At 41.8% G+C, this 26,311-nt stretch overlaps 1 protein-coding gene across 1 annotated transcript in view; it reads right to left on the bottom strand.

Moving 5' to 3' along the window:
* The window catches only part of LOC137425618 (ELAV-like protein 2), a 246,522-nt gene that overhangs the window by 23,397 nt on the left and 196,814 nt on the right, over nucleotides 1-26,311 (bottom strand). The gene's annotated exons all lie outside the window — the stretch shown is intronic.

Here is a 26,311-nt window from a genome sequence, read left to right as displayed (position 1 = left end):
GGAGCAGATGTTCAAAGATGATCTTCAATCCCTCTTCGATATCTCACCAAATGATGCGCTTGAGAAAATGACGAATGAAGAAGACAAAGCATTCCTTATCATGCAGCGTGAGGATCCCTCAAGTTCACGTATTGGATCTGTGGACAACACTCTGGCAGTGAAGGAGAACAGAAAGCGTATCAGGCTTGAGAATGAAGATAAAAGAAAGAAGAAACATGCTGCTGAGACTCCAACAGCAATGCAATCTGTCCATCAACATCGGCTGTGGCTGATGATGATGATGTCTGAGATTGAAAGCTCCGATTCAGGGGACAATGAATTCAAACTCCAAAGTCCATCTTCTGCCAAACAGGCGAAAAAGGCTCCCATCAAGGTGATCACTCCAGCAATAGTGGCAACTCTGGACAGAGTAAATCTCTCAGATCGGCGTGATATGTTTGTGGCCAGTGCTTTTGCACAATCTCTTGGTCATACCATTGAAGACAAGTGCAAGCCAACAATAACAAATAATTTGAGTAATTGAAAATAGATAATTATCTATGAATTGATGTATGATGGTAAAAATTCTGTATCTTATTATTCATTAAAATTTGTCAACATTTTGAGCAACCTCTAAATATTGTCCATTCAAGCTCAAATGTCCACCACAAACTACGTTCTTCAATAGGAATAGGGGCAATCTTGTGGAGAGATGAAAATCCAATCTTCAAATTTTTGGACCACTCTAACATGTATATATACGCATATATATATATATATATATATATATATATATATATATATATATATATATATATATACACTAGCTTGGCTCGGCTCGCTGCGCTCGCCTCACCAAGCGTGGTTACTGAGGAACGGGCTTATTTTAGGTGAGGATAATGACTGTACCCGAGTTGCCGTTTTGTCATGGTTTAAACCAATCATAATTCAAACAATTATTTTGCACAAATGTATTTGTAATATACGTGATATTACTTTTTATAAACAATTGAAGTTGTAAAAAAAATCTTTCCAAAAACATCCCCCCCCCAAAAAAAAAATTGAAAAAATTTTCAAAAAAGAAATACCCTTAGGACATACCGACGGGAGAGATATGTACATACCAGAAGTTTGCTACGATTTCACAAAAGTTTGAGAATGTAGTTCAGTGACAACACAGGACAGACGCTGCACAGATATATATATAGATGCAGTACAAACATATATACTGATCATGAGGAGGTGAGGTGCAAGCTATTGAGAGGTTTGAAGAGGATTGATGGATGTGGTTTGCCAGGTAAGTTGAAGGTATGCTGTTTGAATTTTGGATTGATGCCACGAGTATTGTGGCCATTGATGATGTATGATATTGCAATTGGGCATGCAGAGAGGATGGAGGTTGTGGTGAGCGGGTTTGTGAGGAGGTGGTTGGGAGTGCCACGCTGTTTGACGAACATTGCCTTTTATGGTCAGGGTGGAAAACTCCAGTTTCCCTTGACATCATTAACCGAGGAGTTTAAGCTGGTGAGGGTGCGGGAGTTCATGATGTTGGGGAGGAGTAGGAGGGAGGAGAGGAGTGGGTAGGAACGCCCCTCGTAACTTCCCATGTCTTTGAAGTGTGTGTGTGTGTGTGTGTGTGTGTGTGTGTGTGTGTGTGTGTGTGTGTGTGTGTGTGTGTGTGTGTGTGTGTGTGTGTGTGTGTGTGTGTGCGCGCGCTGTAGCCTTTTTACCATTTGAGTTTTGTCATCGAATTTTCACCAAAACTTTATGATGAGAATATCAAGAAGGCAAATTAATATTTTTGTTAAAAGGTCAAAGGTCAGCGTCACCTAGAATCATCAATTTTCCTGCGATTGACCTGAAATTTTAAGAATTTGCATTTTGAGTCAATTAATTTGTGGACAGCACAGATGAAGCACACAAAAACGGCAACACAAAGATTTACCTTTAAATAGTCTTCTTTAAATGTGAAGAAAATCAAGCAGCAAATCAGCGAAATGTGGAAACCACAGACAAAATGAGCAGACAAATAAAATGTCGACTTTACATTTGCAATGATACAGTTCGCAATGGCGGACGTTTGATTTGAGTTCCAAACACGACGTTTGATTTGTAGTTTTAAAAATAAGTATATTTTTGTAGGTACATTATTATGACTATCTATTAATCCTAGTACCTGACTGCAAAGCCGCAATGAGCCGGCGAAGCCAAAGCCTCTTGCCACTATTTTACCCATCACTATGGCATCAGTAGGTTAGGTAGTTGGTAGTAGGTAGGTGTAGGAGGTACCGTACCTGGTAAGACTTGGTAAAAGAGAAGAGCAGACAGTCCTCCCCAATACCTACATACAATAAATGTCACAAGAAGCTTAAGGAAGTAACTATACGATGTGCTAGCTTAGGGCCTATTTTAAGAAATTTTAACTGGGCTTAATATACGTTTTCACAGTATGTGTGTAGTCTTCTAACTTCAGTCGTTGTCAGGACTGGTTCTCTCCGGGCACTGCGGCTTCCTCCACCAGAAGAAGTTAGCTTGCAGTAAGATCAGTGCCGACAGATCAGACGATAGCGCCGTTTCAACGGCAATGTGTGACTGTCGTTAATCAAAACCGTGTCGATGGCGCTGATTGGCTGACCTAAGCTGATCGCTGATTGGTCAACTCACAAAATTTCGCAAATTCAGACTTAAATGACACCATTTGCATTCTGGATGAGATTAAAATTGATAAAATTTACTTCTTGATTAATTCGGTGAATTCCGTCTCAACTTCGGATATTTCCGGCCGTGAAAAACTATCCCCTACGGCCACGAAATTTCTAAAAAATAATTCTTCGTCAATTTTAGAATATTTGACATCGTTTTCAGCCTCCGAAACGCGTAATAAGCTTTTATGAAATATTTTTTCAAATGCTCGAATCTCATTGGTTCGGGTGTTTGGTGACGATTTTCGTTGAAGATAACGAGGTTGGTCTTAAAGTATTTTAATTACAAATCAGAGGTGCATAAGATTGTGCATCACACAAAGACGGGTGAAACAAACTCCTATTGAACTTTTTCGCAATTTTGTTATGCATACTTCCGCATCCGGAAGATGGCAGCCTCCATTGAGTGATTTGATTTTTGAAATATTTTTTCAAATGCTCGAATCTCATTGGTTCCGGTGTTTGGTGACGATTTTTGTGGAAGATAACGAGATTGGTCTTAAAGTATTTTAATTACAAATTAGAGGTGCATAAGATTTGAATCAAACAAAGACGGGTGAAACAAACTCCTATTGAACCTTTTTCAATTTGTTATGCATACTTCCGCATCCGCAAGATGGCGGCCTCCATTGAGCGATTTGGTGCGTCACAGCTTCGGAATTCTCTAGCCAAGGGATCCAGCATAATCTGGTTTTCAACATAATACGTACGCGTTTATTCACAACACCGGCTTCGCCGGCTACAATGAAAGTGTATCGCACAAAAATGTGAGCGCTGTCTACAGTAACGCCATAGTTTGCAAAATCAGCTTGAATAAAAACAAAAAGGGAGCTCCGTCTACTATAACGCCATGACTTGCATGTTGGAGGTGGTTTATTATATTCGAAAAATATGCAATCTGGGTCCATAATTTCGAGGATATTTTAAAAACAGATCGCAGGGACAGTGAGTGGAATGACACCCTATGTCATGGAAGTATGAATTAAGTTAAAATTATTATTAAATTAAATAACTAAAAAACTAACCACAGGAGGAGAATCACAGGCTCACTTAAATAAATGAATATGCACACTTCATTATAAAATCGCTAGATATGGTAAATTTTGTCAGATTTCACTCCAGACCTGGACATTTATTTAGTCTACAGGATCCAATCCTTATATCCGAATCCAGATTTTGATGACATGCTTCAATTATGTAATGATAATCAACCGTGTCTCCAAGGCAAGGCATGTTTGAATAAGCCGAAACAGAATGGCGGCTTAAGAACCCAGCAAGTGGCAGTGGACTAACCAAGCCGGCGGGCCATCATATTGGTAAGACTTTTTCGCGTTTTTTTTCTTATGAGCACCTCGTTAATCATCTTCAAAAAGGGTGTCATAACAGACTAAAACACCCAGTTTTCATCATTGCAATCTGTTGGAGGTTCAAGTGTATCATGCAAAATTTAGGGACGCTACGTTTCATGGTTTTGGGGTTATGGAGTGGACGGACGGACAGACACTGCCTTTTATTATGATAGATGTATATATATATATATATATATATATATATATATATATATATATATATATATATATATATATATACTATATATATATATATATATATATATAAATGTCAAGTAGTAGATTTGTTATTGCCTAAAGTTCAGTTATAGACGTTGGGTGCTAATGTGTTATGATTTATATGATGTCTAAAAATGCTATTTCATAAAGTAAATAAAGGGTTTTTGCTTCGTTTTAGTTTTGGATGAGGAAAGGTTTAAAATGAGGTCATGCCGGACAATGGTATACGTGTGCTTTTTTCAAGGCTGGTCATAAAACCACGCCCACATGCGCTTGTTTTTGCGTAATGCAAGTAGAATGACATGAACCTATCGTTAACTATATATATTTTGTTTTAATCTCAGCAACGCTTGACTCTGTATAAACATGCTTTGGATTACTCATGTACACAAACCCATAAAATATATGGGTTTGTTTGGCTAAGCATACACTCTTCTCTTTGTGAGTTACAGTTCTGTTTTCTCGGAGCCCAGAAAAACAATTGGTCCAAATGATAAAGGAAAGGCTGACTCCCCCGAATGATAACGGTGGGAGGGACTCTCCCAGTCACTTCGTTCTCTCGGAGATTTTCCTGATAAATCGTATTTGGTATATAAGTGAATGAGAATCAATGCGTTGGCAGGAAGGCTTGACTTGGCATGTTCTTGCTGTAGATTGCTGTAGACGTCGGTCTCCTCCGGATCCGTATAAGTTGGTTATTAATAAAGCTGCGCCATTCCAGGCTATTGTGGACTTCTTTTGCAAACGAAGAGCTGATTCTTCACATATTGCTCACCACATAAGATATTATTCCTCTATTTTTGTTGGTGGAAATCACCTGACATGTTTTTCAAACTTTGGTGTTATGTTCAATTTTGATATTTCTAAGAAGAGATATACATTATAGTCACAAGAGAATGTATTTTGAGGTGTTTTTAATTGATATTTTCATGATTCTATTTATTTTTCATCTGATGTAAATGTGTTTTTCCAAAATGGTGAGCAAAATAATCATGGGGTCATTATTTGGTGTAATCTAAGTTTATACTTTCACTTTACTTTGCGTGTCAATCAACGCAATGTGATATTTCAAATTACTGCTCAATACTCTGTTTTTTGTAACGGAATTTTTTTTCCCATCAAAATTTATTTGAAATTTAACATGAACGTCCTTATTTCTGATTTATTATTTTGATGATTGTATTTGTTTTTAACTGATGAGAAAGTGTTTAACTTGGATGCTTGAGCAGCGATATAATGGTTTTATTGTGGGTTTCTGTTGAAGTTGATTTGATGATGTTTTGATTTTGAAATAATGTGGTGTTTCATTTTCAATCATTACTCAATATCCTGTTTTTGGAAGTCAATTTGAATTTGAAAGAAGAGTTTTGTGATGTTAATATGAATATGAGGCTGACATTTGCAAAAACCTCAGCATTTACGTGTTCTCCACGTTTAGTTCTTTTCAACAGCTTTTTGTAATTATTTTTAATTGAAATCGTCACCATAGTGTCTGCCATCAATTTCCTCCTGAAGAATTTCACCAATCTGAACATGAATGAATATCACGATGTGAAAAGACAAATTTGCAGTTTTCCTTGCTGTGCATATGAAGATTATTTTTCAGAGACAAAACCTCTGACAAACCTCTGTTCATGGTTGGGCTCTGTTGACCACATCTGAAGGAAGTATTTCCTTTGACCTTTTAAAGTTTAGTTGACCTTTGTTCGAGATTTGTAAGGGAAAGAGGTCGGAGATAATTCACTAACCTTGGAAGAACGACAGGCGGAGTCAGTCTACAGGGTGTTGCTTTAACGACAGGATATAGAACCTAAATCTGGAGAGAATATCGGGACATATATTGTGGGTAAAACCAAAATCATGTACGTAATTAATGAACAGAGAATATCGAGTCCTGTTTGTCGTTGTAATTGTCGTTGATGTCCCGATTCAGGGGTCTCAAGAAATGTTCCATGGAGGCAGGTCCGGGGGTTTTGGTCCAGCCTGCAAGGAGTCCAGGGGCTTGTTTTAGGGCTGGGTCGCCAAAAATGGGATGCTGTGCCCATCTGGATGTAAAATTATCCATCAAGGACGGGGAATAATGTGCAGTGTGATTGGGTAAGAGGTAAAGGCCATAAAACACCAACCCCATGAGGAACGAAATAAATGGAGAGATGTTGGGATCACATGATGGTTGGGATTGAAGAACAACCTACTGGGATTTCAAACCTGTGTTTGGGTCTGGGGCAACTGGGTGATGGGCAATAGTGTATGAGTGAGTAATTATGATCTGTTTAAGTGTAAGAGGCGGTGGAGAAGAAAGGGGTGATGAAAAGTTATTTGTTTTAGTGTGAAGTAGGTTGGTTGCTTATTTGTCACAGTAAGATGAGAGTTGTGTTTTTAAGCTTGGTCTTTGAATGAATTGTTGCTCGGAATGTGTTGATTGGAAAAGTGATTTCTGATCGCTGATCCGATCTGGTTTTGAATTGTTGATTTAATTTTGAATTGATTGGAGGTAATAAGGATTTGTGTTGATTTCCTGATTTGAGTTCATCTGGAAACGAAGACAGATGGGATTAATGTGTATATCAGGAACAATTTGGAAAAGAAATATGGATATATGACATTACTAAAATATAACCAAGCAATTGAGAGTTCTTGGGTTAATGGGATATAAATAAATGCATCTACAAGTTGATGGTTTATAAAAATTTAGGTCTGGATGATACTTAAACGATGAACAATGTTGGCAATATACAAAGAATGTGACTTGTTTTTTGGGGGGAAAACATGTGGTTTAAATTTGGTTGGCTAAGTTTTAAAGATGGAGATGTTTCGCAGAACTCTTATGATTATTTACATGAGTGGTGGACTATTCCATGGCGAAGCATTTTTCAGTTTTTATGATTAAGGTTTAAGGTCTTTATGATCTGTTTAGTGTATTTTTCAAAGGAGAGGGTTTTGGTCAATGATGATGCCAAGATTCCGGATGTGGATACTGGGAAACCATCGATGTTGGGGGGAATGAAGATTAATTCAGATTTAGCGTAGTTAAGTTCGAGGAAGCTGATCTGAAGCTAGAATTTTATTTCAGTTAGGCAGTTTGTCAGGATAGAGTGGGTGGTGGTGGAGCACGATTTGGTGGAGATGAAAAAGCTGGATGTCATCGGTGAAGCAGTGGAATTGGAGACCATGGTGCATTGGCTATGGTGCATGACGGATTAAGTGACCAAGGGGGGATAGGTACAGGACGAAGAGGAGGGGGCCAAGAACTGAACCTTGGGGGACACCTTAAGGGGGAGTGAATTGTGGTGATTAAGCTGTTGTAGATGCTGTCAATTTTGCTTTGGATGAATGGTCCAGGAAGGAAGGAGGGTGCAGGTGGCACCAGGTGTGAGTGCACAGGTGTGCACCAACAGGTGTGTGGAGCAAGGTGGCGGTATCCAGGGCGCTGAGGAGTTTTGTTCACGTTGTAAAGTTTGTTTATTTAGTTTGTTTATTGTAGAGAAGAGTGCTTTTGGGATTCCGGAGCCAGAGTGGATAATTTGAGGGTAGTAGGTGGAGTAGAGGACATCTTTGCAGTGCTGTAGGTGGTCCTTGTAGGCTTGGGAGTGAACTGATTTGGGTTTAATAGGCACAAGCTGGTCTAAACAGGGTGAGGAGGATGGTGTGATTGATGATGTCAAAGGAGGCGTTGAGGTGAGGAGGATGAAAATGTTGAGGTTGCCGGCATCAGAGGAGAGAAAAGGTCGCTGGTGATTTTGAGGAGAGCAGTTTCAGTACTGTGGCTGGAGCAGAATCCGGATTGGGATGTTTCATACAGGTTATTGGCAGAGTGGTGATGTTTGAGTTGAGTGGCCACAGCACGTTCCAAAACTTTTGACAGAAAGGGTAGATTGGAGATGGGTCTGAAGTTATTTAGGGTGTCAGGGTTTAGTCCAGGGTTTTTCCAAAATGGGGGTGAAGTTTCACGAGTTTTTGGGGAAATCGGTATGTGAAGCTGGATTAAGTTGGAACTGCTGGATGAGCCATGGAGATGGATTGGGTTTTGTTGTTGGTTGTCTGGGTGTTCGGTTGTTGCATTGCCAAAGGTTTCTGTGTGGTGGACACACTCGTTGGCTGTTGTCTTGTGTGACGTGGATGGAGATGTATGTGGCTGCGTGTGGCTGCCTGGAGTCGGGAAAACGGCTACAGTGGTTGATATTGGCTGTGGGTTGTCCGGGGTGCTTCGATTTGCATAAGGGGTGAAGATTGGGATATTACATTATTTTGAGTAAGTATTGGCATGAGTAATTACAGAAGTAATTATGAGTTATTATGAGTAATTAGTGGTATGAGTATTAGTTATGAGTTCCAGGTGTTGAGCTAGTTATGCTAGTTATCCAGCTAGTTATGAGTAAGTGATTATTTTAGTAAAATCACATGTTTCGCTGTGTTGTTGATCTGGGGACAAGCTAGTTTGATGGGTACCCTGGGGTCTTCGGCGTGTCTATGTGTTTGGCTGTCTGTCACACCGGACTCTTGAATGGGTTTTCATGAGACGAATTTCAGACATAACAGTGAGAATCTATTTTGAGCGAATCACAGTGGGTGAGGAAAACATTGTGTGTGACCAGACACCAGAACTGACCAGAATTGAAATTGGAAGTAGACCAGGTTATTTCTATTATTTGTTTATTCGTGAAAATAAATAAATAATAGGGGGAGGTTCATGGAGGTTAATGGTGGTTTGTTTGTATTAATCGAGGTTAATGGTGGTTTGTTTGTATTAATCGAGGTTAATGGTGGTTTGTGTTTGTGTTAATGGAGGTTAATGGTGGTTTGTTTGTGTTAATTCTAGTTGAAACTCTCGCTGAAGTAATTTTCGTTTATTTTTATTTTTTGATTCGATTTGAGAGTTGAGATGATTGATTTTTTATTAATTTTATAATTTTATTTTTATTGATGTTGGAAACAGGTAATGGGATGCTGAGAGAAGGATTGAATTTAATTTGAATTGGACTGGATTAAATGGGATTGAATTTAAAAAAAATTGAATATTGGATAAAATTGGATCCACTTGAAAAAAGTGGATTAGGAAATTGGAGACCTGTAGACCAGGCGCTCCCAGGAGACTTGTGGACCAGGTGTTCCACCAGAGGAAAAAGACCAGGTGTTCGTGGAGCACTTCACCTGCAAGAACGCCTTGGAACCAAGGTGGAAGGGACCAGTCCAGGTGTTGCTGACTACACCAACGGCAGTCTTTTGCGAGGGCAAGACTTCGTGGATCCACGCCACGCACTGTAAGTTGGCCATACAAGCACCAGACACCACACCCCCAGAACACAGTAAGGATGGGCCTAATCATAGGTACAATACTATTGATAGCGACAGCAGCTAGGGGAAACTCCGATTCCAATAGATGCGAAAACGAAACCCGACACCTCACCGTAACATGGGGACAAAGAGTATCACTACCATGTTTCGAACAGAAAGCCCTGCACACAAATTGGGTGAACATAAATTGGCTAGCACTGTCGGCAGGGCCTGGACGCGTTGGCATGATACTACAAAAGCAACGAGAGTTCCGGGAAGACGGGCAAGCTAGCATTAAGACCTTGGCCCAACCAGGATACAAATGGGGAACCCCTGATTTTAAGCTACAAACACGCACACGCCTAGGGAAAGACATGACCATGCAGGTCCGGTGCAGCGTCTGGACCCCTGGCGCGGCCGGTGGCGAAAGGAACTACATACCATGCATCGAATACATACTCACACCGCAACCCCAGGATAAGGCCCCAAAGAGGGGGGAAAACACATATTGGAAAGTGGCCAGGGAAGTGGCAACAATTCAAAATAGGACACACTGCTGGTCGTGCATGCGCTTTCCCCAAGCAGGCACCACAGGAATACACATGATAGTGCTACCTCTGTCCCTCAATGACCTCTGCTCACAACCTATCGATTCCCCATGTTTAGTCACCACGCTGGAAAGAGAAGGGGTTGACAACGGCAAGAGTTGCAATCGACAATTTAATTATCGCCCGCCAATGATTGCCCATGTGGCCGAGAGGCCTGCCCCCGTCTGGGTCAAACCACAGAAAGGGAAGGTCTGCCTCCAGGGTTCCGGCCACTTGCGTATGGGAGAATCAGAATGCGCCTACACTCTCCCCGGGAAGCTGGGACAAGGGAGCTCGGGGATTACATTACGAATAGTACTGCAAGATAAACGCAACCACAACATAACGGCTATAACATTCTCTAGGGGGGTTAGTAGGATTAATGGGGTGGTAAAGGGACTCCAGTGCTTATCCACCCACCTGGTCCCACCCCATGGGACAATGTTTATATGCGGCGACAAGGCTTACCCCTATTTACCAAATAATTGGGGGGGCACATGTTATCTGGGTTCAGTCCTTCCTGACGTTGAGATACTGGATGAGCTAGACCCAAAGTCCTTGGACAGGCGTTATAAGAGGTCAGTCATGAACGAAGATGGAACCACTAAACTACACGGGAGCCTAGGGGAAAAGGTGTTTGGTTTCTTCTTCCCAGGAGCGGGCACAGTCATGGATAGTTTCCGGATAGATAAATTGGCTTTGGCCCTAGAAAAGGTGGCAAACGACACCGCTACGGCTCATGACATACTATTGGATCGATCGGATCGCGCGCGAAAATTCTTATACATTTAGCTGGCTCACTGACTGGTTCCAGGGATGGACGGGCACCATAGTGAAGTGGTTATTGACCGCACTGGCTGTGATAATCGGGGTAGTAATTTGGGGGGCACTAATGAAATCTCTAGTCCTCCTCTGTATGAGAAAGTATTTTACAGGATGGAAAGTGAAAAAGCCGCCGACAACGACTATGGTTCTGACCACAGAGGCCGTCGACCTGAACGGGTCCTTCAACAAGGCAGACGTGACCGGCGCTCCAGAAAATTGCATTGAATTTTGTGGCAACTGTGATACTTGTGTGGATCCCATGTGGGAACTGGCTGCTGCCTGTAACGGTGTATGTGATGACTGTGATACTTGTGCTATAAACCCCTTGCGTGTACTGGCTAACGCTGCTTATGTATTACAAGCTGACAGCTGCACGCCCCCTTCCGACCCAACTATGGATCTGATTGCGACACTGGGTCTGGCGGTTGAGGGACCCGACGCGGATGTCCTAGACCCGCAAGCCGACCAGGCGCCCATGGGAGACTTTGACATAAAGGAAGTCCCTCTCTTTTCTTCAAATGTTTCGGATCTCTTTGATCCAAATGTTTCGGATCTCTTTGATCCACATGTTGCGGATCTCTTTGCTTCAAGTGATTCGGATTCGGATTTTTACGCTCTGTACCCTGACCAGGAAATTGAGACACAAGATACTGACGACATTTTGTATTCCCCAGAACAGCAACACGTGAGGGACCTCATGGGCATGACCGTTGATTAACTTCGAAGATCTGCAAGGACTGCGTCTGCAAAGGGTGGGGGGAGCCAGTTCCGCAGGGGAAGTGATGCACCCTCTGGCGGAGCAGAACCTCATCTGGACCAGACGTCTTCGTTGTGGATCCGAAACGTTAATGAACTTTCATGTTTTGAGCCCTCAGGCTCCGAGCACGCACCACACGACACGTTCGCCAAATGCACGGGCGAGGCGCTTTGGGCGCACGATATGCCCTTGGGAGATACCCGCATTACACAATTATTTTTTCAATACCCGCATTACACAATTATTTTTCAATAAAGCCCGATGTGGCACGTTGTCTCTTAAGATACTTTGTCTCGACGAGACAAGAGGAAGGAATGTCAAGTAGTAGATTTGTTATTGCCTAAAGTTCAGTTATAGACGTTGGGTGCTAATGTGTTATGATTTATATGATGTCTAAAAATGCTATTTCATAAAGTAAATAAAGGGTTTTTGCTTCGTTTTAGTTTTGGATGAGGAAAGGTTTAAAATGAGGTCATGCCGGACAATGGTATACGTGTGCTTTTTTCAAGGCTGGTCATAAAACCACGCCCACATGCGCTTGTTTTTGCGTAATGCAAGTAGAATGACATGAACCTATCGTTAACTATATATATTTTGTTTTAATCTCAGCAACGCTTGACTCTGTATAAACATGCTTTGGATTACTCATGTACACAAACCCATAAAATATATGGGTTTGTTTGGCTAAGCATACACTCTTCTCTTTGTGAGTTACAGTTCTGTTTTCTCGGAGCCCAGAAAAACAATTGGTCCAAATGATAAAGGAAAGGCTGACTCCCCCGAATGATAACGGTGGGAGGGACTCTCCCAGTCACTTCGTTCTCTCGGAGATTTTCCTGATAAATCGTATTTGGTATATAAGTGAATGAGAATCAATGCGTTGGCAGGAAGGCTTGACTTGGCATGTTCTTGCTGTAGATTGCTGTAGACGTCGGTCTCCTCCGGATCCGTATAAGTTGGCTTTAATAAAAAACTGCGTCATTTTTCAGGCTATTTGTGGACTTCTTTGCAAACGAAGAGCTGATTCTTCACATATATATGTATATATATATATATATATATATATATATATAGTCGTGTCCACCCTATAGTGAAGACCACAGGGCGACAGATGACCAAACGAGTTTAACTCCGAGGCGTATACCCAAAACTATGTCACGTTATCTCTTTAGCACGTGAGGAAAACGGAGTTCCCTGGTCTTATTTGCATGGACAGACGTGGCATGGGGGGTTACCCAATCCCCCAGACAAATAAACATGCAAGACAGGCCAATCAACGATACAACAATTAAAATGCAATAAATAATGGTTTAATAAAAATAAACACAGGACAATAAAAAGGAACACGAAATTCCTAAATGAGGGACCCTCCATTCAGACACAATTACAACACAAGGGGATTATAAATAAAAAGGAATGCGTATTGTGGTGCGTTGGCTGATACTCAGCTCATGTTTCCACAACGGTTCGGGGCAGTCAAAGGTCGCGCGTCCCTGTGCCGGAAAACGGGCAATGGCGCGAAGTTGCGCTGCCGCCAGCCGGTCCGCACGAGGCAGCAAGATCCCTCCTCCTCCTTCGAGCGTACCGCGCTCCCAAAGCTCCGCTGTTTCTCAAGCGCACACTTGTGTGCGGCTGTTCGGCCATGGAAACCCAATTCATGAAGCTCCTAGCGAACAGTTGTTGTGCTAATGTTTCTTCCAGCGGCAGTGTGTAACTGAGCCGTGAGTGTTGCAACCGAGGACAAACGATTTTTACGCGCTACGCACTTCAGCACCCGGCGGTCCCGTTCTGTGAGCATGTGTGGCCTACCACTTCGCGGGTGAGCTGTTGTTGCTCCTAAACGTTCCCACTTCACAATAACAGCACTTACAGTTGACTGGGTCACCTCTAGCAGGGCAGAAATTTGATGAACTGACTGTTGGAAAGGTGGCATCCTAGGACAGTGCCACATTGAAAGTCCCTGAGCTCTTTTGTATGGCCCATTCCACTGCCAATGTTTGTCTATGGAGATTGCATGGCTGTGTGCTTGATTATATATACCTGTCAGCAATGGGTGTGGCTGAAACAGCTGAATCCACTAATTAGAAGGGGTGTCCGTATACTTTTGGTCATGTAGTGTATATCTGGGCAGTGTCTGTGTTGTCAATGTACTACTTCCTAAAATATTTGTTTCCATGGTTGTGAAGTGTTTTTAATAATGTGATGGCGAGGTGTTTTGAATTATGTGGTGGTGAGATGCTTTCAATTACATAGTGGTGAGGTGTTTTGAATTATGTGGTGGTGAGGTGTTTTGAATTACGTGGTGGTGAGGTGTTTTGAATTACGTGGTGGTGAGGTGTTTTGAATTACGTGGTGGTGAGGTGTTTTGAATTACGTGGTGGTGAGGTGTTTTAAATTATGTGGTGGTGAGGTGTTTTGAATTACGTGGTGGTGAGGCGTTTGGAATTATGTGGCTGTGAGGTGTTTTGAATTATGTGGTGGTGACGTGTTTTGAATTACAAGATGGTGAGGTGTTTTTAATTAGGTGGTGGTGAGGTGTTTTGAGTTTTGTTGTGGTCAGGCGTTTTGAATTACATGGTGGTGAGGTGTTTTGAATTGCGTGGTGGTGAGGTGTTTTTAATTACGTGGTGGTGAGGTGTTTTGAACTATGTGGTGGTGAGGTGATTTTATTTTTGTGGTGGTGAGGTGTTTTTAACCTCATGGTGTTGAAGTGTTTTTAATTATGTAGTGGTGAGGTGTAATCATCCCAAACTTACAAACTTACAGTGTGCTCCTATCCTTCCCGTATGTATGCGCTGAAAAGTTTTTTTTTTTTTTTTTTTTCCAACCTAAATCTTCAACCTAAATTGCTTATAAAAATGTAATATCACAAACACTACAAGTAAATTTGTGCAAAATAATTGTTTGTATTATGATTGGTGTAAATCATGACAACACAGCAACTCAGTTACAGTCATTATCCTCAGTTAAACCAAGTCCGTTCCTCTGTAACGACGCGTATATGTATATATTGCAGGCAGGGGTATCTTCAGGGGCACCAGGTGCAACCTTTCCCAACAGGTGAATCCTCTCTCACCTTACTGTATTTGGTGAGCTCTTTGATTACCCTTGAGAGATGGATTATTAAGACTGAAGGAATCTTCCAAAATGCACAAATTTGTGATTATTTGTGCATGGTGAACCAGAGTAATATGGCTAGTTCTGTGCTTTTCTCCCGTGACGCACGATGCTAAACATCTTCCCTGCTATATTGAATTTTCGTGATTTTCCATGGTTGTTTTCATGTCCGTCCAGATTTCCTCAATCATCTACCATTAGCCTTATTGACCACCACGCAAGGTTGTCGACAGGCAAGCAATGTTTGCGTCTCGGGATTGTGAACCGATGAATGTTGCCGTGTTTCCATATACCGGGGTTTCATTTCATGATGTTCAATTAAATTGTCGTCACGTGTTATATCAGTATGAGAGAAAAATCGATTTTCTTTAGTTTTGGGGATGATTTATCTATGCTGCGCTCCTCGGGAGGATGGAAATTCCAGGCACAGGATGCCTGCACAATGCCAGATGAAGACCACTCGGTGGTCAAAATGCTCGATCTGAGCGATGCAACTGGGATACTATTTATGCAGTTGGTGAATGATGCCTTCATTTCAGAATTTGAATCTTCCCAACTACAACCATTTTTTTCAATTTCTTTATTCGTATTTTTGGTTTTATTACCCTCGCCAGAGGAGAGGTTATTGCATTTGAGTCTGTTTGTCTGTTTGTCTGTTACTTGGCAAAAAAATTTTTTTTTGCAAGTATGTTGATCACTCCGGTTTGTGTGTGTGTTTGTGTGTCCGCTCATTTATACTTGCCTACAGGTTACAATTTTAAACCGATCTTCATGAAACTTCCCCAAACGGTAGAGTTCGTGGTCCGACAAATTCCTATATATGTTTGAGGTCAAAAGGTCAACATAGGCCAAAGGTCAACACCAATTTCAAATTTCTAAAATCCTTAATTTTCATCCGATTCACTTGAAATTTGAATGGGATTTACATATCGGCAAACTGAATTCAACCACCAACTATTTTTGAGATCAACATAGGTCATAAGGTCAACATAGGCCAAAGGTCAACCACTTTTTTCAAATTCCTAAAATCCTCAATTTTCATCCGATTGACTTGAAATTTGAAAAGGAATTTCATATCAGCTTACGGAAACCAACTACCAACTAATTTTGAGATCAACATAGGTCATAAGGTCAACAGGCCAAAGGTCAACCACTTTTTTCAAATTCCTAAAATCCTCAATTTTCATCCGATTGACTTCAAATTTGAAAAGGAATTTCATATCAGCTTACTGATACCAACCACCAACTATTTTTGAGGTCAACATACACTACCAGTCAAAAGTTTTAGAACACCTCAATTTTTCCATTTTTTATTGAAATTTATGCTGTTCAATGTCCAGTGAATAACCTGAAATGGTACAAAGGTAAGCAGTAAACTGCTCGAGGTTAAAAAAAAGAAGAAGTTTAGGTTAGCAAAAACGGGAAAATAATGTAAATTGCACAGTTATATTGTAAAAAAAGGCCTTCTTTAAGGAACAAGTAATGGGTTATAGTTAGGCAGCTTAGCAATTTTTGGGGGAACGACTTTTAAAAAGTACCATTTTTATTTAATGGTTCATTAGACCATATGCAATAGAATTAGGACCAGAGGCAAGACATATACAGTGTTTGACCTTTGCGCAAATACGACTCGCACATCATAATATCGAGCAATACATTTATGCAAATAAATCATTAGCTATTGGAGTTAGACTAAAATCGTAAATACATAAATTGCTGGACAAATTACCTTGAACAACATGTTGTCTGTTCTAAAGCTATATTGTCATTACATCCTTGTAGTTGCGTACATGTTAGATATATGAGAGGTGCGCGAGTCACAAGTATAACACATTTGTATAAACACTCGGTATTATATTACTAATTATTATTACATGGAAGCGTAAGATTTATTATGCAGGCATGCATAAGTTTTACAAATAACACTGCAGGTAATGAAATAAAAGTTAGCCTCCTTGTTGAAAATATATACATAATTGGTTTTTGTCCTTGGTTTTTGTCCAATAAAAAGGTGACGAACACTGTATATTTCTTGCCTCCGGTCCTAAATCTATTGTATATGGTCTAATGGACCACCAAAATAAAAATGGCGCTTTTGTCAAGCCGTTCCCCATTTTCGATAAATATGCTGCTAAGCTGCCTGACTATTAACAACTTACAGCTGTTCTGCAGCAATGTAAGTAAATTAAGCCTTGAAAGTTGATGCACATAATTCCTACAGGTGTCCCAACCTCTGCTGATTACTTGATAACAAACACCCTGTCTGTATAAAAGCAGTATTGGAACAGAATGTTATTACACCCTCTGAAGCATTATTTGGACACTATTGCACTGCAGGAAGTAGTATATTGGAAACTGGAGGAAACTCTGACAGGAAGAGGTCTGGCAGACCCAAAACAGAAGACAAGTTTCTGAGAGTCAACAGCTTGCGTGATAGGCAGCTCACAGGACAACAGCCTCAAGCACAGCTTACCACTGGTCGAAGTAAGCAAGTCTCAGTTTCAACTGTGAAGAGAAGACTTCGAGCTGCAGGTTTGACAGGTCGAGTGGCAGTAAGAAAGCCATTGCTAAGATGGCAAAATAGGAAAAAGAGGCTTGCCTGGGCAATGAAGCACCGCCAGTGGACTACTGAAGACTGGAAGAAGGTCTTATGGACCGATGAATCAAAATTTGAAATATTTGGTTCATCACGCAGGGATTTTGTATGCCGGCGAGTCGGCAAAAGGATGGCTCCTCAGTGTGAGGAGGAAGCGTGATGGTCTGGGGCTATTTTGCTGGATCCAGAGTTGGCAACTTGCATAGAGTGACTGGCACCCTGAACCAAAAGGGCTACCACAGCATATTGCAGCGCCATGCAATACCCTCTGGTATACGCCTAGTTGGTCACGGGCTTATCCTACAGCAAGATAATGAGCTTAAACACACCTCCAGGCTATGTCAAAACTACCTTCGAGGAAAAGAACAAGACGGTAGGCTTCAAATCATGGAATGGCCAGCACAGTCTCCAGACTTAAACCCCATCGAGCTGGTTTGGGATTAACTGGACAGAAGGGTGAAAGCAAAGCAACCTACAAGTTCAACCCAATTGTGGGAACTTCTGCAACAGTGTTGGGAAGAACTTCCCGAACAATATTTGATTTCCATTGTAGAAAGAATTCCACGAGTGTGTTTGACGGTTATATCTGCAAAAGGTGGCTACTTTGCTGAGTCAAAAATTTAAATTAAATTTTGTTAAACAAAATGATTCTATGATTTCTTTTTTATCTCCAATTGTTTATTTGTTCCATGATTAATTTCAGAGTACATTGAGACATTAAACTGCGTAAATTTCAATAAAAACTGGAAAAATTGAGGTGTTCTAAAACTTTTGACCGGTAGTGTAGGCCAAAAGGTCAACATAGGCCAAATTTCATTTTTGTCAATTTTCATCAGATTAACGCTTTGAGTACGGGATTTTATTTTGATAAAAATACCCCCGGTGCGGGATTAATTTGGCATTTTGGTACGGGAATGCAACCACGTACTGACGATCTATTTATAGGTATAGTCGATGACGTGTGGTAACGTCATCCGAACACAAACTTTTTCGCGGGTTGCGGCACTGGCAGTCATCCGTACTCAAAGGGTTAACTTTAACTTTGAAGACGATTTGCATATCAGGTCATTGAATTCAACCACTAATTATTTTTGAGGTCAAAAGGATGCTCTATGAGTGCCATTCTACTTTGTTCTGTTTTGCCAAGTGTCACTCTATGAGTGATTTTTCATTTGTCTGTTTGTTTGTTTGTCCGCACAGAATAAATATGATTTTCTCTGCAACCGTTGGTCCGATTAACAAGAAATTTTCACCATAGGTGCAACTCTACCTGTATAATTTTAATGACAATTATGACGTCATAGGTCACGTGGTTCGGCCGCCATCTTTGAAAAATCGAAAAACTTTGCACCTCTATATCCCGGAAAGTGCTGAATAGAAAAAAATTGAGACACGGCTCATTGTAAAGAACTCTCCATGGGGAATAAAATATGTTAATGATGATGTCATAGGTGCCTCCATTATGACGTCATAATTCGACAAGTACAAAACTTCATCCGATCAAGATGAAATTTATTGAGCATAATCTAGGAATAAATTAGTTTAGAAAAAAAAATGATGACGCCATCGGTCACGTGGTTCGGCCACCATATTTGTTTTAACACAAAAGCCTTAAAAACCACTTAAAATACATCCTGGCGAGGGTTTGCAATCTCTGATTGCTCTTTTCCTTATTGCTAATTTAATTTCATGCTGTTTGCACTTTTGTGTGTAGTGAAAACGTACGTTTCATATAAACAACAAGTTAATGAGATTACACTGAGAAATGAGTGAATTAATGAGAGAATCCAAGTCGGACACTCTTTCCTCACTATCTGAGCACATTTCTCATGGTCCTGAGAACTAGCAGGTTCAAATCCCAAATACTGTGTTGATCTGTTCATTGCCTATGGATGTCCTTGTAATTCATGTAAAAGTACACTCATGTATCTTCATGTTTTTGCCCTGCACGTGATATTCGTACAAGCTCAGCTAGCTCAGCGATTAATAAACACAATTTCCTATGGATTGTCTCATCTGGGTTTGATTACAGATCCGAATGAATTCATGTATATACTGAACCTGCACACTATAAATGCAAGGTGCACGATTGTGTCTGAACATGGTAAACGTCGTAACCACAGCACGTGTAATGATGAATGATACCTCATTAAAGAGTTCCTGGGCAGATGAGCAGAGTATATGGTATAAGCAGTTGCCAAGTAGATAAATGAAAGGGAGTAGGTCTGCAGGCATTAGTTTCAATGGGCCGACCAGTATATATACAGATAGAACCATGATGACTGTCTGTGCATTCGGCTGTCTTCTTTTTCTGGTGGCCGCTTCACACACACATTGTTTGTCCAGGCCTCCCTCCTATTTTGTTCTTGAACTACGCCGCTGAAATCCCCTTCCCTCCTCCACCTCCTCCCTCCACCTCCTAATGCCAAAAGTTAGCTACCATTGTGCAGGCTTGATTGGCCGAATGGTCTCTTTATGTCTTGAAGTTCCTTTGGAAGGGAAGACATCTTTTGTACTGTATATTGTGAACCGTGGTGTTTGCTGTCTCCAATTTATGGCAGCCATTTCCTTTGCTGTGTTTGAAAAGCTCAACTTTCACTTTTGAAATGATGGGAGAACAGGCATGAATAATGTTGATGTCAAATTTCATTTCACAAATAAATTTTGCCCCATTTTTGACAAATCCAACCTCTGCCGCCTGATGCTCACCACCATTTCACGGTGGACTACTTATACACATCTATATGTACATGTATTAACTAATTTCAGAGGATATCCTGAAGACTCAATTGGGGCTCTCACTGCATCAGTGATGAGGTTCCTCGGTTCGAGTCCTGGGTTGAGTCAGAATTTTTTCACACCAGCACCATGCAGGAATTTACTTCCTGTTTCTTATATATGTATATATATATATATATATATATATATATATATATATATATATATATATATATATATATATATATATGTGTGTATACATGTATATGTGTGTGTATATATGTGTATATGTGTACATACAGATGCACATGCATATAGAGATGTTTTTGTATAATATATATATATATATTAGTGGGGTCACCCGTGGGAATCCCACGGGCATGGACGTACGTGACATTTGGACGTCTTGATTTAGATGCTGCACATTAAATTTTATAAAATGGTTACTGGCAATTCATCAGATCCAGAAATGGTGTAATGAACACAATTTCTTTATTTCACATCACATGTGACCCCTCACTCCTCTCCACCTGACACTCTCCTCTCTCCACCCTCACGCCTCTCCAATCCCACTCCTCCTCACACTCCCCTCCAATACCTCCTCACACTCCTCTCCAATACTTACTCAGACTCCTCTCCAATCTCTCACACTCCTCTCCAATCCCTCAGATTCCTCTCCAATTCCTCACACCCCCCTCCAATCGCTCCTCACTCTCCTCTCCAATCGCTCCTCACTCTCCTCTCCAAACGCTCCTCACTCTCCACTCCAAATGCTCCTCACTCTCCTCTCCAATCACTCCTCACTCTCCGCTCCAATCGGCACTCACTCTCCAACTCCTTGCTCCTCACTCTCCAACTCCTCGCGCCTCACTTTCCAACACCTAGGCCCTCGCTCTCCAACCCCTAGCTCCTCGCTGTCCAACCCCTCGCTCCTCGCTCTCCAACACCTAGGTCCTCGATCTCCAACCCCTAGCTCCTCGTTCTCCAACCCCTCGCTCCTCGCTCTCCAACCCCTAGCTCCTCGCTCTCCAACCCCGAGCTCCTCGCTCTCCAACCCCTCGCTCCTCACTCTCCAACCCCTCGCTCCTCACTCTCCAACCCCTCGCTCCTCACTCTCCAACCCCTCGCTCCTCACTCTCCAACCCCTAGCTCCTCACTCTCCAACCCCTAGCTCCTCACACTCCAACCCCTAGCTGCTCACTCTCCAACCCCTAGCTGCTCACTCTCCAACCCCTAGCTGCTCACTCTCCAACCCCTAGCTCCTCACAATATATATATATATATATATATATATATATATACACACACACAATACAGTATATGTATATATGTATATGTATGTATATATGTAAATATACACTACATGACCAAATGTATGTGGACATCCGAACATAACACGTCTCATTCCAAAATCATGGCCATTAATATGGAGTTGGTCCCCCCTTTACTGCTATAATAGCCTCCACTCTTCTGGGAAGGCTTTCCACTAGATGTTGGAACATTGCTGCGGGAATTTGCTTCCATTCAGCCACAAGAGCATTCGTAAAGTCGGGCAATGATGTTGGGTGATTAGGCCTGGCTCGCATTCAGTGTTCCAATTCATCCCAAAGGTGTTCGATGGGTTTGCAGTCAGGGCTCTGTGCAGGCCAGTCAAGTTCTTCCACACCGATCTTGACAAACGATTTCTCTATGGACCTCCCTTTGTGCACGGGGGCATTATCGTGCTGAAACAGGAAAGGTCCTTCCCCATACTGTTGCCACAACGTTGGAAGCACACAATCGTCTAGAATGTTATTGTATGCTGTAGCATCACGATTTCGCTTCACTGGAACTCAGTGGCCTAGCCCGAACCATGAAAACAGCCCCAGACCATTATTCCTCCTCCACCAAACTTTACAGTTGGCACTATGCTTTTGGGCAGGTAGCGTTCTCCTGGCATCCGCCAAACTCAGATTCGTCCGCCGGACTGCCAGATGGTGAAGCGTGATTCATCACTTCAGAGAACGCATTCCACTGCTCCAGAGTCCAAAGGCCGTGAGCTTTAGACCACCACAACCGACGCTTGGCATTGCGCATGATCTTAGGCTTGTGTGCGGCTGCTCGGCCATGGAAACCCGTTTCATGAAGCTCCCAACGAACAGCTGTTGTGCTGACGCTGCTTCCAGAGGCAGTTTGGAACTCGTCAGTGAGTGTTGCAACCAAGGACAGGCGATTTTTACGTGCTTCAGCACTCAGCAGTCCCGTTCTGTGAGCTTGTGTGGCCTACGACTTCGTGGCTGAACTGTTGTTGCACCTAGACGTTTCCACTTCACGATAACCGCACTTACAGTTGACCGGGGCAGCTCTAGCAGGGCAGACATTTGACCAACTGACTTGTTGGAAAGCTGGCGTCCTATGATGGTTCGACGTTGAAAGTCACTGAGCTCTTCAGTACGGCCCATTCTACTGCCAATGTTTGTCTATGGAGATTACATGGCTATCTGCTTCATTATATATACCTGTCAGCAATGGGTGTGTCTGAAATATCAGAATCCACTAATTAGAAGGGGTGTTCGCATACTTTTGGGCATGTAGTATATTATATATATATATATATATATACAGCATATGGATGTATTTTTGTGTATGTTTATACAATACTTACACAGTACCATCCTTAAGTATTGGAACAGTGAAGTCAAATTTGTTATTATTTATAAATACTAAAGAAATTTGGATTTGAGATCAAATGGTAAATATGAGGCAAGAAAACAGATAGACAGGTCTCAGCCAAGTAAAAAAACTAACATTTTTCCTTCCAAGGTTTTCTGAGTGGTTCCATCATCCTTGGCCAATGCCCTTTGAATTTAGCTGAGGGGCCACCCTGGATTTGGCCTCAAATCCAAAGGGGCCACCAATACACATGGAATCTCACATTTTAATGCTCAGAAATCAATTTTCTATCCACAAAATACAATTTTTTCTAGTCGCATGTTAGGGATATACATCATTAATTGATTTTGGAATGACTCGCATTTCGTCTCAAATCCAATATGGCCGCCAATCTACTGAGTTTCACTTTGCATTCAATTTTTGGCTGGATATTCTATGGTTCTTCCTTTATGTTTTGGTATATATACATACATATATATATATATATATATATATATATATATATATATATATATATAGTTATATATATATATATAATTATATAGTTATATATATACATACAGTGCATTCAGAAAGTATTCAGACCCCTTCACTTTTTTCTCATTTTGTTATGTTGCAGCCTTTTGCTGAAATCGTTTAAATTCATTTTTTCCCTCATCAATCTACACTCAATATCCCATAATGACAAAGAGAAAACAGGATTTTAGAAAGTTTTGCAAATTTATTGAAAAGAAAAGACTGAAATATCACATTGACATAAGTATTCAGACCCTTTGCTATGACACTTGAAATTTAGCTCAGGTGCCTCCCATTTCCCTTGATCATATTTGAGATGTTTGTACACCTTGATTGGAGTCCACCTGTGGTAAATTCAATTGATTGGACATGATTTGGAAAGGCACACACCGGTCTATATAAGGTCTCACAGCTGACAATGCCTATCAGAGCAAAAATCAAGCGTTGAGGTCGAAGGAACTGCCTGCAGAGCTCAGAGACAGGACTGTGTCGAGGCACAGATCTGGGGAAGCCTACAAAAAAATTTCTGCTGCATTGAAGGTTCCCAAGAGCACAGTGGCCTCCATAATTCTTAAATGGAAGAAGTTTGGAACAACCAGGACTCTTCCTAGAGCTGGCCGCCCGGCCAAACTGAGCAATCGAGGGAGGAGGGTGTTGGTAAGAGAGGTGACAAATAACCCAAAGGTCACTCTGGCTGAGCTCCAGAGATCCTGTGTGGAGATGGGAGAAACTTCCAGAAGGACAACCATCACTGCAACACTCCACCGATCTGGGCTTTATGGCAGAGTGGCAGGACGGAAGCTTCTCCTCAGTGAAAGACACATGAAAGCCCGCTTGGAGTTTGCAAAAAAGCATCTAAAGGGCTCTCAGACTGTGAGAAACAAGATTCTGTGGTCGGATGAAACCAAGATTGAACTGCTTGGCTTCCGTCTGGCCACTCTGCCATAAAGCCCAGATATGGGGTATTGAGTGGCTTGGTTTTTGCTCTGATATGCATTGTCAGCTGTGAAACCTTGTATAGACAGGTGTGTGCCTTTCCAAATCATGTCCAATCAATTGAATTTACCACAGGTGGACTCCAATCAAGGTGTAGAAACATCTCAAAGATGATCAAGAGAAATGGGAGGCACCTGAGCTAAATTTCAAGTGTCATAGCAAAGGGTCTGAATACTTATGTCAATGTGATATTTCAGTCTTTTCTTTTTAATAAATTTGCAAAACTTTCTAAAATCCTGTTTTCTCTTTGTCATTATGGGATATTGAGTGTAGATTGATGAGGGAAAAATGAATTTATAATAATAATAATAATAATTCATTTATTTTGTATAGCGCTTTTCCAGAAGCCCAAAGGCGCTTTGACAGAGTGGAAAACATAATGCATAACAATACATGAAAACAACAATTGCAAAAAGACAAGAATCAAGAAAACAAACAGCAGCGATATACGGCATATATATAAGACAAGAATCAAAAAGACAAGACAAGAATCAATAGGGAAATATTTAAAGCAAAAGGAGGGAGAAGGAGAAGAGATAGTCAGGGGTTAAATGCTGTGGGTTGAATGTTGAATGCAGCGTTGAACAGGTGGGTCTTTAGTGATGTTTTGAATGTGGTGAGTGAGGAGGAGTCTCTGATGGTGTGAGGTAGTGAGTTCCAGAGGGTGGGAGCAGCGATGGAGAAGGCCCTGTCCCCCCAGGATCTGAATTTGGTCCGGATGGAGGGGGTCAGGAGGTTGGTACCAGCAGAGCGGAGGTTGCGGGTGGGAGTGTGTCTGGAGAGGAGGTCAGCCAGGTAGGATGGGGCCAGGTTATGGAGGGCTTTGTATGTCAAGAGGAGGATTTTGTACTGGATTCTCTGGGGGATGGGGAGCCAGTGAAGCTTGTAAAGGACGGGGGTGATGTGGTCACGGGTCCGGGAATGAGTGAGTAGACGGGCAGCGGAGTTCTGAATGTATTGGAGTTTATTGGTGATTTTTGAGGGTGAACCATAGAGGAGGCTATTGCAGTAGTCCAGACGGGAGGTGATGAAGGCGTGGATGAGGGTTTCTGCAGCCGTGGAGGAGAGGGATGAGCGGAGACGGGCAATGTTTTTCAGGTGAAAGAAGGCTGACTTTGTGATCTGTTTAGTGTATTTGTCGAAGGAAAGGGTTTGGTCAAAGATGACGCCAAGATTCCGGATGTGAGGGGAGGTGGATACTGGGATACCGTCGATGTTGAGGGCAAAGTTATGGGTGGATTTTGTGAGCGTTTTTGGGCCAATGATGATTATTTCAGATTTATCACAGTTAAGCTTGAGGAAGTTGATTTGAAGCCAGGATTTTATTTCAGTGATGCAGTTTGTCAGGATAGAGTGGGTGTCGGTGGAGACGGACTTGGTGGAGATGAAAAGCTGGATGTCATCGGCGAAGCAGTGGAATTGGAGACCATGACGGCGGATTAAGTGACCGAGCGGGGACAGGTAAAGGATGAAGAGGAGGGGGCCAAGAACTGAACCTTGGGGGACACCTTGGGGGAGGGGAGCAGTGGGGGATTTGCAGTTATTGATGGAGATGAACTGGCATCTGTCAGAGAGGTATGATTTAATCCAAGAGAGGGCAGTGCCGGTGACGTTAAAGGTGGATTCAAGTCGGGTGAGGAGGATAGTGTGATCGATGGTGTCAAAGGCAGCGCTGAGGTCGAGGAGGACGAGAATGTTGAGGTTGCCAGCGTCAGAGGAGAGGAGAAGGTCGTTGGTGATTTTGAGGAGAGCAGTTTCAGTACTGTGGTTGGAGCGGAATCCGGATTGGAATGTTTCATACAAGTTATTGGCAGAGAGATGATGTTTGAGTTGAGTGGCTACAGCGCGTTCCAAAACTTTTGACAGAAAGGGTAGGTTGGAGATGGGTCTGAAGTTGTTTAGGGTATCAGGGTTTAGACCAGGTTTTTTTAGAATGGGGGTAACAGCAGCAATTTTGAGGGAAGGTGGGACGATGCCTGTAGACAGGGAGGAGTTTATTGTTGCAATGATAAGTGGAGAGAGAG

Source organism: Myxine glutinosa, chromosome 1, assembly GCF_964187855.1.
Source record: "Myxine glutinosa chromosome 1, kmMyxGlut1.1, whole genome shotgun sequence".
NCBI lineage: Eukaryota > Metazoa > Chordata > Myxini > Myxiniformes > Myxinidae > Myxine > Myxine glutinosa.
Note: the sequence above shows the minus strand (reverse complement) of the source record. Positions and strands in the feature narration are given on the sequence as shown.